Raw genomic sequence first — 17,656 nt, forward strand, 5'->3', positions numbered from 1 at the left:
GACGACCTGCACGCAGCTTTGTCAAATGCACTTAGTTGGATTGCTCCTTCTGAGTTTGCCATCTTGAGCCTTCATATTAGCAGAACATTCTTTAGACATCCGTCAAACTCCAGCATCAGGCAGCTCTGTGCCAGCGCGTGACTTCCTGTCAGCGGCTGCTGCGGCCCACCGCTCACTAGTTCATTAAAATAAAAAGCACACCCAGAGTGGCTCACTTCCCCTCTCCGGTGACCTCAGCCCCACGGCCGCGGAAACGGTGACTCAGCCTCAGGAAAAAACACTGCTGGTGTCGCCGGCCGAAACTGAGGACCCTCCTGCGCTGGTGCTGGGGATATTAATAAATCCATCAGATTGGATCCTTGGCACCACCAGCTCCCTTTTCTTCAGGGAATTTGAATGTTGGAGGGCTTTAAAGTGAAGATAAAACGACCCGTGATTCATGTCCCTGTCTTTCTGAAGAGTTTCCTTGAATAAGCTCCAATAACCTCTGCACTTACTTGAAGGTTGAAACTATTCTTTCCCCGGAAGGAGAAAACCATTTGCTTTTCTATTCATTGCTTTTCTCCTTCAACACCCGAAAAGAGAGGTGAGTACCCCTCCCCCCCACTTCATTTTTAACAAGAGAATATCTTTCCTACTCTCACTTGTCTGGCCATTTGAGCATTAAAAAAAGCGTGGTGTAATTCTTCAGCTAATCTTTCTAGAAGACTCTGTGTTGAGAGGTTTTTTTTTTTCTTCGTCCTCTTTTTGTTCGTTTTTATTGGCTATTAGGCTAGCGAATTTTGGATTTGAGCAGCTCAGATCCTAGGCTCGCAGGATGCTAAACTCGTTATGCGAAGCTCATTCACTGGAGAAAATGCCTTGAACTTCCTGGGTCTCAGTACAGAGAGAGTTTAAAAAAAAAAAAACAAAAAACGCTCAGATTCTGTTTTAACTGGTCTCCTGCTGCTCGGAAATGGCATGATCTAGTCAGCGTCTGGTACTGGAATCAGGGTAGAATCACTCAAAACTGGAGTACTTCCAGAAGGGAGAGGCACATATTCTGGTATCCCGGGATCAGGTAGGATGTAGGAAGCACAGTCTTACCATTCAGAGCATACTTTGGGAGTGCTGAGGGCTTGGGGGGCCGGAATGTATTCTCTCTGTGACTTCCGGGACCAAGTTAAAACAGTGATGCTGTCTACACCACTGCCCTGCCCTGCCGGGGGAGATGTGGGCACATGGGCAAGAGGAAGTAAAATCCCAGCTCCCGGAACCACCCGCAGGAAAAGGCCTTGAGGTTTTAACTCATGGTTTTTGACTTGCATTAATTCTCCGACGAAGTTCATTCACTTTCCAAAGTAGCTTCCTTCCAGAGGGCGGTTTGCTGTCTAAAGGGGAACTTTCACATTGGTGCCTGTCACTTGTCTCCCACGTCTCTCCTGAGAAGACTTACTGCAGAAAAGTCATTAGGAAGCACTTCATGTAATAGTTCATCCACCCTTAAACGTCTCCTGAGAGGTGGGGAGGGGCTGGAGAGTACAGTATATTCTTCCTCTGCTACCTTCCACATTTCAGGAGCAGAGAAATTGAAACCCAGTGTCTAGTTATCTAAGGCTGCTTTAGCAGAAATATCACAAGTGGGTGGCTTTAACAAATAGAAATTTACTTTCTCACAGTTCAGGAGTCTAGAAGTCTGAATTCAGGGGTCCAGCTCCAGAGGAAGGCTTTCTTTCTCTGTTGGCTCTGGGGGGAAGTCCTTGTCTCTTTTCAGCTTCTGTTTCTTGTTCCTTGGAGATCTCATGTGGAAGGGCATCTACTTCCCCCATGTGTGCTTGCTTGCTTTGCTGCTTGCTCAGTCTTCTCTTTTTACGTCTCAAAAGAGATTGACTAAAGACACAGACTACAGTAATACTGCCTCATTACCATAACAGACAAAACCTATCTCAGTGGTGTTATAAGCACAGGTATGGGAGTTAGAGTTTACAACATATATTTTGGGGGGGCACCATTTAATCCCTAACACTCAGGTATGTCCCGTGATGACTGGCAGGGTCCAGTTTCAGGGTGCCTCCTCCATTTGACCTTGTCTTCTCAAGCTGAGGGTCCTCTGCTCCCAAGAACCCAACTTGTGATTTTCCTTGGTTTAAATAATTCCCACAGATCCCATTTCTACTTTTATTACAGAGAACTTCCCCAATCAGTTTGTTTTTTAATTAAAAATGTAATATAGGATCTTGGTTTTTTACAAAGTGTGACTATTATGAACAGATATACTGTAAAATATAATCACTCCAGGTGCCCCAGACCCCTCCTTCCCATAGACCACCACAATTTCTTTGGTGTCCTTCCAGAAATTTTCTATTTACGAGTATGTGCGCGCGCGCGCGCACACACACACACACACACAGTTTAAATTTCAAAGACTGATTTCCCAGCAGAGAAAAAGAAGAAGACTTCAGAATTTTATTGAATAAATTCTATAATTTCTAATACAGGTTTGTCATGGGCAATGATAACATAAACTCTATTAGACATTCCCATTAGGAAAAGGGATATTTGTATTTTCATTTATTCTATATATATATAGACATACATATGTATGTCATAGATTGAATTGTGTTCCCCCAAAACATGCATATCAATTGTCTAGGCCATGGTTCCCAGTATTGTGTTTGTCTGCCATTTTGTCATCTGATGTGATTTTACTGTGTTGTAAATCCCACCTGTGTGATGTTAATGAGGTGGAATAGGCAGCAGTTATGTTAATGAGGCAGGACTCAATCTATAAGATTGGGTTTTGTCTTGAGCCAACCTCCTTTGAGATATAAAAGAGAGAAGAGAGTAGAGAGATGGGGGGACCTCATACCACCAAAAAAGCAGCGCCAGGAGCAGAGCTCATCCTTTGGACCCAGCGTTCCTGTGTGGAGAAGCTCCTAGTCCAGGGGAAGATTGATGGTAAGGACCTTCCTCCAGAGCCAACAGAGAGAGCCCTTCCCTGGAGCTGATGCCCTGCACTTGGACTTCTAGCCTCCTAGACTGTGAGAGAATAAATTTCTGTTTGTTAAAGCCATCCACTTGTGGTATTTCTGTTATAGCAGCACTAGACGACTAAGACAATGTACTTCTGTTTTTATACAAATGTTAGCACCGTGCTTCATATTTTAAAACTTCTTGATAATTCTTGGAGTTTTTTATTTCTCAATATATAAAAATAATCTATTTCATTCTTTTTGTAACTATCACATGGGATTATTTAGCTAGTTCCTAATTATTGGACAATGTAGCCTGTTCCAGTCTTTTGCTATTGTAACGCTACAAGTACAGATGTGTAAGTATAGTTATGGAATACATTTCTAGAAGTGTAATTGCTGGGTCAAAGTGTACGTGCATTTAAAATTTTGATATACACTGACAAATTTTACTCCTCAAGAAAAATGTAGAACAAAATTCTAACTCACACACACACAAAAAGACCAGACTTACTGATCTGAATGAGGCTGGAGAAACCTCGAGAGTATGGACCCCAGACCCCCTTTAACTCACTACTGAAGTCATTCCTGAAGTTCACCTTTCAGCCATAGATTAGACAGGTCCGTAAAACAAAACCAGACTAAATGGACACACCAGCACAGGGGCAAGGGCAAGTAGGCAGGAGGGGACAGGAAAGCTGGTAATGGGAACCCAAGATTGAGAAGGGGAGAATGTTGACATGAGGGTTGGCAACCAGTGCCACAAAACAATGGGTGTATTAATTGTTTAATGAGAAACTAATTTGCTCTGTAAACCTTCATCTGAAGTACAATGAAAACAATAAATTAAAAAAAAAACTTTTACTCTTCAAAGAAGCTACGTCACATTAAATTTCACCAATTATATAAGAATATTTGAAAGGAAAAAAAAAAGAACATTTGTTTCTTGGCATCCTTACCAACACAGTGTATTATCAAGCTTTTTCAACTTTATCGACCAAACCAAAAAAACCAAACCCAGTGCCGTCGAGTCGATTCTGACTCATAGCGACCCTATAGCACAGAGTAGAACTGCCCCATAGAGTTTCCAAGGAGCACCTGGTGGATTCGAAGTGCCGACCCTTTGGTTAGCAGCCGTAGCACTTAACCACTACGCCACCAGGGTTTCCAGATAGGTTAAAAACTGTATCTCATTTTTGTTTTAATTTACAATGTATTTAATTATAAATGAGATTCAGCCTCTTCCCTGAAAAGCCCCTTGTATTTCTCCCTCTGTGGGCATACCTTTGTATGATCTTTGCCTATTTTTCTATTGAATTGGGTTTTTTTCTTACTGATTCATACACTCATTATATATTGAGAAAATGGACCAATAATACATACTCTTTAAGGCCCATCTCATTGGATAGAGGTGGAGGGGCTAATGGTTTTACTGTGGAGAGTGGTTTATCAGATAAACATGCAAACAGTAGTCTTTTCAGATGGGAGTGAGAGGGCCGGCTCTGTTATCAGGAGTGATTCAATGGAATTTAGGGGCTCGGTGTCTCTAGCTTCCTGATTTTCTCCTCCTCCCAAGTTTCAGGACACAGTTTCTTCCCAATCAATGCCCTCTCTTTAACTTCAGACACCTCTCTAGGTTGGCAATTGAATTGGCATTGTAATTCAGTCACTCTTACAGTAAGACTCTGGGTTGGGTTTTTGGCGGTATCAGCTCTGTTACTACAAGAAATAAGGCTTTCCTTCAAAGCACAAGTGGACACTTTGAGGTTGTTTATGCAGCACTTGAGCTTTGACTCTGAAGCCCTGAGCACATCTCTTTCTTTCACCAGTTTGTCTAGTGAAAGTAGGAACAACAACCAGCTTCCTTATATGTCTCATTATGACAAAATGGTAGAAAGGTGTCACACATACAATCACCCAGAGCCTCGCTTTTCACCAATCTATTGGTGGTAATATTTTTGGTAGTTGTATCGCCACCTCACGCCACGGATTAGCAGTGCCGACGCAGAGTCATCAACATCCTTAAGCCTAGTCAGACTTGCGAATCAATTTAGAAAACTCATCCTTACAATTTTGTTTCTCTAGAACCACTCTCAGTACCAAGTGTCTTGGGCTGTGTTCTCTAGAGAAGCAAAACCAGAAAAGTGTGTAAATACATATATATAGAGAGAGATTTATATCAAGGAAGTGGCTCACGGGGTTGTAAAGGCTGAAACGTCCCAAGTCTTTTGGATCAGGATAGAGACTTCTCCCAATTCACATAGCCGCAGGGGCTGGCGAACCCAAGATCGGCAGGTTAGAGAGCAAGGCTCTTGTTCACAGGCTGTGAAGACCAGTGAAACCCAAGATCAGTAGGCAAAACCACAGGTAAGCTGCTAGCTCAAGTCCCAAGAATGGAACGTTAGGTGAACAGGAGCCAGCTGCAGGATCCAGCACGAGCAAAAAGCCACCAAGCCTTGCCAGAATGTCCACCTGTATTCGATGCAGGCCACACACCCAAGGAAACTCCCTTTCAACTGATTGGCTACTCACAACAGATTCCATCATGGGGGTGGTCACATATCACATCTCAACAGGAAAGTGATCACAACATCATATGACTGCCCAAAACACTGAGAATCATGGCCCAGCCAAGGTGACACACAATCTTAATCGTCACAACCTCCCTCCCTTTTTTGCTTTTACTTTTAGCAATCATTCATTGCTCTTATCTCTTACTTTCCTTACTTTCTCTCACATCCTGCCTCTTCTGTTACCTCCTTGAATAGTTTACTTCATCTTGTTTATACAGAAAGAAGGATGAGAATCAGTCTTGCAGATCTAATGCAAGAAAGTATACTTTTGAATGGCCAGTGAGTATATATTTTATAAGTTGTATATGAAGAAAATCTGAAGCTTGAAAGGCCCTTCACCTGGCATCTATAGGAGCCCTGGTGGCACAATGGCTAAGAGCTATGGCTGCTAACCAAAAGTTTGGCAGTTCGAATCCACCAGCCTCTCCTTGGAAACCCTATGCGGTAGTTCTACTCTGCCCTATAGGATCACTATGAGTCAGAATTGACTTGATGGCGATGGGTTTGGTTTTGGTTTATATCAGTAGTATCAAAAGACTGTTCTTCCTCTTGGTTGGCTGATGGACGCTTGGTAGCCTTGTATCTTTCTCAGTAAGTACAAATCAATGTCCAAGTTTAAAAAACTTCTTAAACTTATATTTATGCCCCCTTATTTTTTGTTTTTCACTTAAATTCGTCTTCCTTCCATTTTACTCTCAGACAATGATCATCACTTGTCTGGTGCAAGTAATTATCTCCAAACTCTTCATTAAGTATTCCGTATATGAACATTTTATATACATAATGGTCCACCTAGTGAGATTATCACTTGGGAGGAGAAAGCCTAGGGTCTTGCTTCCTGACTGGTCCCAGCCTTCTTGTTTCAGAACTCTTAGGCCATTCTTTCTTCTGACTGATTTGAGAAGATAGGGCCCCCAGTGAGGTGTAGCTCCTCCGTCCATACTTTCCTGTTGAGAACCCACTTTCCAAATCATGAGAAAACCAATTCAACTTTAGCTAACGTGGTAGTGATTTGTGGAGAAAAAGCAGAAATTCTTCTGTAATTATGCGTGAATTGATGTGTGATTTCCTAATGAGCTTCAGTGAAGAAATCATCATTTTGTGATAAATGCTTTATATCTTAAAATGCCAGCAACACATACCTAATAAATTCAATCAAACCACTCTCCTTTATATAACATTTGCAATTATTATTTAACATGCTGGCTTTCTTTGCTGCTTTCCCGCTTTGGGTAATTGTATAGTATAAAACTTCCCTTTTCATAATCAAGGCCACAGAAACTCATTAGGCTGGAGTTTTTTTTAATGCAATCACAAATGAGTTTATTTTGAAATACATTTGCATGTTGTATAGGCCAAGACCCCCTTATCAGAAAACTTTGTGACCATTGAATGCATTTGCTAAATCAGGGACATTTGTCCCTAGAATGAGCTAGGTCACTCTCTGAGACTACAGCTTGGACACCTTGCATGTCCAGACAAACAAATTGGAAAGAAGATTGTGTTGACCGAAGTATGATTCCTCTTCATCAAAGAAACAATGAGGCCCAGTGGACAGCAACGACGTGATTAGAGGTCACCAGGCAGCAGTGCCAGAGTTCAGCAGAGAAGACAGTGTAATATATTGATTAAGGAGACAGTTCTAGAGCATATGCTAGATGTGCCACTTAGCTGTGTGACCCTATGCAAACTACCCAGCATCTCTAAGCCTCAGTTTACTCCTCTGTCAACTGGGGAGAGTGCCTATTATTGGGAGGATTAATGAGGTTACGTAAGTAAAACTCTCGGCATGATGCCTGGCATGTTTTTTTTTTTTTTTCTAGTGCCTGGCAAGTAGTAAGTGCTAAACGAACTGTAATTAGTCAAATAATTATTGGTAGCCTGAAACATTGGTAAATATCATCAGGAGCAATACTGTCTCTCCCCAAGCATTTTCCCTAGTGGACAAGATGGTGGTTTGTTCAGTTTGCATCTTCTAAGGAGCTGAGAGTGTGGCAGGGATTGTTGACGGTTTTTCTTCCGGAATCCCAGGCCATTTCCTGATTGTACTGAGTACATTTCCTGAGGTTGTACTGAGTAGATTGTCAAGTCCTAAAGGAATCCTCTTTAACTTGAGATGTGTTAGAATGTGGGCTTTGAGCCTCATCAAAATTAGCTCAAGTAGCTGAAACTAAAAAAAGCAAAGGCATGAGAGATAGCTGGGTTTGAAAAGAGAAACTGTGAGAAAGGAGAGGAAGCCGTAGGGAGTGGAGAACAGAACAGCTCCCAGAGGAAGCAGAGTCAGTACGAGAGTCCGACAGACTGGTTGCTCCTGAGTGCTGTTCTTATTCCAGATGGTTTGCCAGCTCAGATCCAGTCTTTACATATTGTTTCAACAGACTGTCTATTCCTGGAGGTAACTTGACCATGGTCTCTTCCTGTGCAATCATGAAAGACCACCATAAGTCCAGAGTGGGCTGCTGTAAGCAGAAAGCAGAGGTCGGAATAAACAGGTAAGGTAAAGGTCAGGACTGGCAGCAACAGTATGGGTAATTATTTTGTGAGGAACCTTGTAATCTGTTTATTTTATAGGTAACAGTGAAGACCTTGTGAATTGTAATAGAATGATTGGTTTCTGAACATAAATGAATAAAAAGATGTAAGTTCGCAAGGTGTTTAACTGTAGCAGAATTGAAAGAACTTAAGCTTCCATTCAAATGGAGATGTCTACTGTCTTTTTAGACAATTGGCTTGTTCATTGGTCGTCCAAGGACATAAAATAAAAACACATCTGAATGTTTCTTTATTCGAGTCTGAATGGATTTCTCAGTGGCTAACATTTTTCCTAATAAAGAACTTTCCATATTTCTACATGTTGTTGTTGTTAGCTGTCATTGATTTGGCCTCAACTCCTGACGAATTTTGGCCCCCAATCTGTGCACAATGGAATGAAACACTGCCTGGTCCTGTGCCATTCCCATAATTGGTTGCAAATCAGACCATTGTGATAGTGTTTTCACTGATTTTTGGAAGCATAGTGCCAGGCCTTTCTTCCCAGTCTGTCTTAGTCTAGAAGCTCTGCTGAAACCTCTTCAGCAGCATACCAACATGCAGGCCCCCACTGACAGATGGGTGGTGTCTGTACACGAGATGCTTCGGCTGGAAATCAAATCCGGGTCTCCCACATGGAAGTCTAGAATTATACTACTGAATCACTGATCCCCCATATTCTTATGGCCGCCATAATTCTGCGTTATCTTTCTCCTGAACTGAAGTATTCTCCCAGTTGGTCTCACTAAGCTATGTACATAGTAGGTGCTCATTAAGTGCTGGTTGAACACTCCCACTGTGCTTGAACTAACCAGAACTCCCTACAGACATTTCCTCATATAAGGAAACAAAACCTTTATTTTAGAAGTGTTTTATTAGGGAAAAATTTCAAACACATGCAAAAAGAGAGAATAATGTAATGAACTTTCATAAAGCCATCTTGAAGATTCACCAACAATGATCAACTCAAGATCAATAGTCACATATTTCTGATAACTCCTCTTCTCTCATGCCAAATTTTGAAGCAAATCTGAGATACCATATTATTTCAGTCATAAATATTGTCATGAATTTTTCTAAAAGAGAACTCTTTAAACCTCACTAAAATAGTATCATCACAACCAATAATAAATTAATAATAAATACTTAATATTATCAAACGTCCAGTCAGGGTTCAAATTTCCCCAATTGTCTTATCAATTTTTTTTAACAGTTTCTTTGTTTGAATTATATTTCAAATAAGTCCAGCATCTGATGATTTTTGATGTCTCTGAGGCTCTTTTAATTTATAACAGTGTCTCCTCTTCTTACTCTTCCTGCTTTTTCTCCTCCTCTCCCACTTTCTTTTCCTCCTCTTCTTTTGCCCTGCACATTATTTTTTGAAGAAGCAGGGTCATTGTCCTGTAGTTTTCCACAGTCTGGATTTTGTTGACCACATCCCTATGGTGTTATTTAAAATCTTCCTTTATGCACTGTATTTGCCTTAAATTGATTTTCAGACCTAGACCAGAGTCGCCATGAAATTCAGGTTCAGCTTTTTGGCAATACTCTAAAGACAATATTGTGTTCCTCCATCAAGAGGCACATAATGCTTTTTTGTCTCACTTTTTGGGATGTCAGCAGTCATTGGTGATCATTGCTTAGATCCATTATATCATTAACAACAACAAAAAAAGAAACTCACTGTCCTGGAGTCAATTCTGACTCGTAGGGTTTCCAAGGCTGTCAATTCTGTCTTGGAAGAAGTACAACCAGAATGCTCCTTGGAAGCCAGGATGGCAAGACTACGTCTCAGGTACTTTGGACATGTTATCAGGACAAATCAGTCCCTGAAGAAGGACATCATGCTTGGTAAAGTGGAGGTCAGCAAAAAAGAGAAAGACCCTCAACAACATGGGTTGGCACAATGGCTGCAACAATGGGCTCAAACATACCAATTGTGAGGATGGCACAGGACTGGACAGTGTTTCGTTCTATTGTACATGGGTTAACTATGAGTTGGAACCGACTCAATGGCACCTAACAACAACAATAAAAAATCTCTACAGAAACAGACTGCCACATCTTTCTCCTCCCAAGCCACTGGTGGTTTCGAACCGCTGACCTTTCGATTACCAGTTGATCATTTTAGCAATTGTGCCACCAGGTCTCCTTATTATTATATGATTAGGGGTTGCAAAATGGTGGTGTCCTAATTCTATCATTCCTTCTTCATTTATTAACTTCTAACTTCTCATCAACTATTTGATTGCCCTGAGGTACAGTTCATATCAGAAAGGGAGGGTAAATAAATGCTTGATTCAAAAATGTGAGTTGGTTCCCTAGCATCCACTATATGTGACCAATGAGTTTCTTTGTCAGGTATTACTCTGAACTCATGGATTTAAACATATTTGATGTGTTTCAATCCATTGCTGTTATTATTCTTATTAATGATCACATTGCTCCGCCTTTGACTACAGGAAGATTTTTCAAGTTGGTTTCTGAGTTCCTTTGACACGACTTCAATGGTCTTTGTTGTCTTCCTTGCTGTCTGATATAACTGATGCTCCAGGCTCATCTCATACATTTCCTGCCTTACACCTGGATTCAGCTTTAGGAGACCTGGTTAATTCTAGTAGAAATAGTGTTTAAAGACTACAATCTGGGAACTAGTGTTGTTCATTGGCACAGGGTTGGTTTTTGTTTCTGGGTCTTCCCAGCATAAATACATATTTTTTAAAGACAAAATATATCTTGTATTTGTACTGATACTTCCAATTCAAATTGAGGACTATGAGATTCTTATTTAACCAATCTTACACTTTGATCTGTGAATTAATCCCAAATTTTTTTCTAGTTCGTCTTTCCTTTCCTTCTTTATTCCTACTTTGCTTAAGGTGCTTTTTTTGCCATACAAAAGTGTTTTGTTTTCTTTTAGTTTTTAAGTAACTAAATTAATCAGTCTTTTCATTATTGTCCTTGAATTTTTAGTTACAGCTAGAAAAGTGTTCCCCACTCACATGTTGTAAGAGAATTCATCCATATTTTATCCTAGTGCTTGTATTACTGCATTTTTATTTATATTTAAATTTCTGATCCATTGGAAATTTATCTTACTTATCTGTATGAGGAAAAGGTTCAATTTTATCTTTTTTCCAGATAGCTTTTCAGTTATCCCAACATCACTCATCTACCTTTTTCCTGTTGACTTGAGATGCCACCTTTATCACGTATTACACTTCCATATATGAGTGGGCCTGTTTATGTATCACTGATCTGTCTATTTGTGTGCCAATACTACTGTTTTAATGAGAGAAACTTTATAATATGCTCTTGATTTTCAGAGGTTTCTAGGCTATTCTTGCTAAAATATTTATCTCCTCCTATCAAGACCCTATACCTGCTTTCTAAGATGGCAGCTCCCTGATCTGGTAAATGGAGTTGTGGGGAGGGATGAATGGGCCTTTCTTCTCCCTTAAAGCTGGAGCCAGCAAACTTGTTTGGTAAATAAAATTTTATTGAAACATAGCTATGCTCACTAGTTTATATAATTTATAGCTGCTTTCCCTCTATGATGGGAGAGTTGAATAGTTGTAATAAAGACCAGATAACTTGCAAAGCATAAAATATTAAAACGCTGCCTGGCCCTTTACAGAAGTTTGCTGACCTGTGCTGTGAGATAACACACGGGCATCCTAACAGGTAGTCTAGAGATAATGCTAAACCTTGAACAGGACCAGCTGCATAATTTGTAGGGCCCCATAAAATGAAATTGCAAGTTCCCTTATTCCAAAAACAGGAAAAAATGGCATTAAAGTTACTAAAATATAAAGCTTTTTTCTTTTTTCTGTGGTTTCTTTATCGATTTATGTTTTTATCTGCCATTTAATGTCGTTCTCAACCAAACCAAAAAACCAAACCCATTGCCATCGAGTTGGCTCCAACTCAGTGACCCCACATCATTCTAAGTGAAAAAAAAATTACAAATTTCATTATAGCATGAATTTTACTGTTCATCTTTGCATTGTGCGATGCCAATTTTAAATGCAAATATAAGAGCATTTGACTTGTATGCAGAATCGCTGAAACTGCAGGGTCCATATTTCGTGACTAGAGTCCCTGGGTGGTGCAAATGGTCTCAGCTGCTAACCACAAGGTTGAAGGTTTGCATCCGCCCAGAGGCACTTTGGAAGGAAGGCCTGGTGATCTACTTCTGAAAAATCAGCCACTGAAAACCCTATGGAGCACAGTTCTACTCTGACATACATGGGGCTGCCACGGGTTTGAATTGACTCAATGGCAACTCTTTTGGTTTGTTTTGGTATTTCATAACTTCAGTGGCATCACTAGGGTTGGTGTCACCTAACTCATGGTTGCTAATAGTAATTACCACAATATTGTAGCTAAAACGCCAGAAAACTTGGCAAAATCAGTTTCTATAAAAACACCGGCAGCAACAAAAATAACAGCTTGTGCTTATAGCAGGGGCAGACGAAACCACAGGGTTTGAAGCGTCATTGTAACTGGGTCATAAATGACGGCTCTGACCAGAGCACATTAGAAGGTTCAAAAAATAAATTAGCATAGAGTTTTAGCCTTCCAGGTAGAGTGATTGTGTAAGCTGGGCACAGTTGTTAAGAGCTAGGCTGCTAACCAAAACGTCTGCAGTTTGAGTCACAGGTGCTGTTTGGAAATCATATGGGGCAGTTCTACTCTGCCCTACAGAGTTGCTATGAGTTGAAATGGACTCGACAGCAATTGGTTTGGTTTTGAGTCAGGCTCACCTTAGTCCTCAATGTGACAACCTTGCTTTTTAACACTTTAAATAGATCTTTTGCTGCAGATTTGCCCAATGCAATATGTTGTTTGATTTCTCGACTGCTGCTTTTGTGGGCGTTGATTATGGATCCAAGTAAAATGAAATCCTTGACAACTTCAATCTTTTCTCCGTTTATCATGATATTGCTCATTGGTCCAGTTGTGAGGATTTTCATTTTCTTTATGTTGAGATGTAATCCATACTGAAGGCTGTGGTCTTTGATCTTCATCGGTAAGTGCTTCAAGTCCTCTTCACTTTCAGCAAGCAAAGTTGTGTTGTCTGCATATCACAGGTTGTTAATGAGCCTTGAGTCTTCCTCCAAGCCTGATGCTGCATTCTTCTTCATATAGTCAAGCTTCTTGGATTATTTGCTCAGCATACAGATTGAATAAGTAGGGTGAAAGGGTACAACCCTGACACACACCTTTCCTGACTTTAAACCATGCAGTATCCCTTGTTCTGTTTGAACAACTGCCTCTTGATCTATCTTCAGGTTCCTCATGAGCACAATTAAGTGTTCTGGAATTCCCATTCTTCCCAATGAGTAGAGGTAGGGAAAAGATGGCTGTTTTTTATTATGTCCTGTAATATTATTTGATTCAAAATATATATACATATATTACTTTGAAAATTAAAAAAAAATTTATGTTAAAAAAAAAAGTGTCCCAAGACTCATCTAGAACACTCTGGAGCCTAGTTCCTTTTTATTTATTTTATTTTTTTAAGCATCAACTAAAGTTTATTTTTTAATGCAGTTTTTCAATTTAAACAATGAAACATATTAGAGAAAAAACTGCAAAAAATAAAGAAATGGAAATAAATCATATTACCCATAATCCCACAACTCTATTCAACCATTCTAATCATTTCCCCTTCAGCCTTTTCACCTATAAATTTTATAGTTGTAGTCATGGCCTTCATACAGTTACATCCTGCCTTTTTTCCCCCACAGCATTGTACCCTGTTCAATGTTCAGCTTGCCGCACAGCATTGAAACCATTTTTCTTAATGGCTTGACAAGACTTTTTGATCTGACTCACACTCAGCAAAAATAGATCACCTCCTGTCCCTCCCTCCCTCGCTGTTCTCTGTTATGTTCTGCGGAAACCAAGCCCGTGCTCTTCCAAGGGCCTTGGCCTTGGGATGCTCCTCAAGATGGCTGCCTCCCTGTTACCATTCAAGAGTCAACTTAAAATGCCACCCCATCACCACTGTGGCATCACTGGGTTGGTGTTACCCAGCACAGTAACTCATGGTGTCACCCCGCCCCCCCCATGGACTAGACCATACAGAATCCTTAGTAATGTTTTTTTTTTTTTACTTATGTTACTCGTAAACTGTAATTTCTGTATATCACTCCTTCTTTTCCTTTAATTACTACTTCATTCTTAAAAAAGTTATTTATATCAGTTCATAAATACTAATTACTACAATATTGTAGCTAAAACATCAGAAAATTTGACAAAATCAGAGACTATAAAAACACCAGCAGAAATGGAAACAACAGTGAGTACTTGTAGCACATGCAGACATGGTTTGAAGCGTTATTATAATTGGGTAATATTGACAACTCTGACTGGAGTGCGTTAGAAGGTTCAAAAAGTAAATTAGCATAGAGTTTTAGCCTTCTAAGTACAGTCATATATGTAAGCTGGGCACAGTTGTTAAGAGCTCGGCTGCTAACCAAAATATCTGCGGTTTGAATCCACCACCTGCTCCTTGGAAATCATATGGGACAGTTCTACTCTGCCCTATAGGGTAGCTATGAATTGGAATTGACTCAGTGGCAATGGGTTTGGTTTTTGATTTTTATGATTAACTACAAGGATATTTTTTATAAAAAATAAAAAATTTCTGTTGAAACACTGCACAAAAGTTTTATAGACAGTCATTTTGGTGTCCCCCCTGACAGTGTCACTTGGTGTAGTCTGCATCCCCTGCACCCTGCATGCCTTATCACTGGAGGGTACCTCAAACTGGTCAAAGAAACATATAAAAGCTTAGAAAAGTTGGAAGAAAGAAGGAAGAGAGGGTCCTCCAGGTATAGACCAGACCTGGGGAGCATTCCCTTGGGTACAGGGCAGACCCTCCCAGAAGACACAGGGAACATACCCTTGGGCTTGATGGCTTTCCCTTTCCCCCTCCTGCCAACTGCTGGGTCCACATGCCATTTCCAGGCCAGGACCAGAGAAACTGAGCCAGGCGTCTGCCCTTCCTGTGGGCCGGCCGCCCAACCCACAGGGAACAGGAGATCCCCAGGAGTACTGCAGCTTCTGTGCCTGACAGCTAGCTCATTGCCTGCGTTAGATGTGGGCTCATCCCTCCAAGTTTCCCACCTAGTGCAGTGTAGAGCTGCTAGCCTGCTGCGGGTGGAGGGCAGGGGAGCTGTGGGCAGGAGTGGGGGATTGGGTACTAAGAACCTGTCCCAGGGAGGTAGGGAGGCCGTGGGGTGGGGGGGGGTGGTGGGGGCAGGACTGAGTGTAAGCCTTTGATATATGCTCCAGTGTCCCATCAGATTCACTGACAAAACACAGAATCAAAGATAAATTATTAAGGTTTTCAAGACGGTGGCCACATAGTATTAAACTCCAGATGTGGGGGCCCTCTGAGCACAGGAAACCATGTGTGTGCTCTGTTTGCAGGCTGTGAAGCCTGCCCTGATCTCGAGTAACTACAGTAGTGGTGGAAATTTCTGACAACAACACAGCTTGAAGGGAATGAGTGGGGAGTACAGATATTTTGGGGGAGTCCTAAAGATGTGTGGTGCCTCTCAAATGACACCTTGGAGGCAGGTCCATCTGCTGAAATCCTAGTTTTTATTGTCTTTACATAAGATTGCAATGACGCTGCAGCTCTTCTGTGGGGACCTGGAGCTGCAGGACCTGCCCAGGGTCACACACGTCGCCCCGTCAGGGAGTGGTTTCTAGCCCACATAGTTGGTGTTAATGGGAAAGCGCTTCAGCGACGAAAACCACTGCAGCATTATTTTTCTTTGTTTCTACAAAACAACGTTGGCTTATTTTCTCCCATTTAAGGCTTTGTTTTCACCTATGCAAATGTGATTCATCTTTCAGCACTGGAGAAAGGCCTTAAATAACATAATTAACTTCACCAATCATCTACTTGGCTACCAGAAAATCATCTTTTTAGTGAAGTCGACTGCAGTTGTGTAAGCTCTATACAGACCCCCGATAATTGGAAAGCTTCTTTTCTTAACATGGTAATTATTCTCTGAAGAAAGCGTTGTTTTAAAAAGGAAATTTAATTGGATATAAAATCTGCAATTGAAAGATTGAATTACGAAATAAACAAACATATCAATCCAATAGGTCTTTGAAAACATCAGGCATTCCACTCCAGTTTTTAAGCGCAAATGCAGGCAGATACAGATTTAATTCTCGGCCCATTTTGCTGTGCCTGGTAGCTCTCAGCCTGAATTCTTCCCTGAGCTGGTTCCAAAGGAAATTATCTCAAGAGGCTGAGCAAGTTCAGGACTCTGTGAGGGCTGGCCCCAAAATAACCTTTTGCTTAAAGACTTTACCTGTATAAATGAAATTCAAGAAATGTTGAGAAACCATTTTGAAATGAATAATACTGAAGCGATTCCAAGGGGTATAATTTGGAATGCATCAAAGGTGGTGGTTAGAGAATACATTTGCCTCACAGAAAGTTTAAAGGAAATCAAAGATCAAAACAGGTACATCTTTGAGAAAGAAATTAAGAAATGAGAAGTACATCATGCTATATAAAAATCCCAAATGATTTTTCAGAAAATTATTTCAAGGCCAAGTAATACCCTTTTTAATAGAAACGAATGTGGAACTCCTCAAGTTTATAAAGCAGGCTTACTGGGAATAAGGAAATAAAGATGAGCCGCTCTTCAACTTTACATTTTAAAAAGGTACAAGAAAGCAAAGATTTCTTCCTCCCTAAAATAAGTACCCATCTGGGAGAATGGTAATACAACCATGATATGAGGGCATCTTTAAACACAAATACCTGGAGCTGGGAGAAATCAAAGAAATATGTATTATCACCAATCGCAAAGTTTCAATCAGCCAAACTAGCCTCAGGACAGAGACAGCCACAGTTCATGAATGTTTCTAAGGGGTACCCAAGATGGGGAGGCGGAGGGGAACGTGAATGATGTCTCATTGCTGCTGTCTTCACCTCTTATGAGATCCTTGAAAATATATTAGAGGTGTACCTCAAGGGGAAAATTTTAATATGCTGTTTGGAGAGAATTATTTTAATTGAAAGTTTTTCAAACAGCCATCGTTACCCCTACATCAGATAAAATTTTAGCACATTATTTTCCAGGTTTTAAAACTTGGTGAGATTTTCTTAAGGGCTTTACTCCAGGAGTATAAGTTCACTGAAATAGTATTTTCATTGATGAATCCTTTATCTGCATTTACTGAAATTCCTTATCAGTCTCTTATTTATTATCTACTTTTTTTTTTTTATTTTATTAGGTGATGATTAAGCATTTTGACAGGATGGAGTACCAAGTCTGGAAACAATAATATTTGTTTGAAGTAGAGAAAATTTGTTCTTGTATTTTATGATTTTAAGGGATCATTGTTAATTTTTAGGTGTGGTAATTACTGGGAGGATGCTCTGTCAAATGCCCTTTCGAGCCTCACCTGATTGCCTGATCAGGAGCCTTGGTCCTGGAACATTCTCTGATAATGGAGACTGGGAACTGAGCCCTCCTCTGTCCTGGTTTCTTCTATCAGTAAGATCCCTTCCCTCTTACAGGCCTACTAAGCACTTCTGTGTTCTGCTTATGCATGTGGTAT

General features: G+C 40.5%; 1 long non-coding RNA gene across 1 annotated transcript in view; it reads left to right on the plus strand.

The window, feature by feature from the left end:
* Positions 1-298: 298 nt before the first annotated feature.
* The window catches only part of LOC126057178 (uncharacterized), a 54,469-nt gene continuing 37,111 nt past the window's right edge, over positions 299-17,656 (plus strand). Inside the window, exons 1-2 of the long non-coding RNA XR_007512444.1 lie at positions 299-586; positions 7,903-8,016. This is a non-coding gene — a long non-coding RNA (uncharacterized LOC126057178). The remainder of the gene's footprint in view (positions 587-7,902; positions 8,017-17,656) is intronic.

The sequence above is a fragment of the Elephas maximus genome, chromosome 13, assembly GCF_024166365.1.
Source record: "Elephas maximus indicus isolate mEleMax1 chromosome 13, mEleMax1 primary haplotype, whole genome shotgun sequence".
NCBI classification, from domain to species: domain Eukaryota; kingdom Metazoa; phylum Chordata; class Mammalia; order Proboscidea; family Elephantidae; genus Elephas; species Elephas maximus.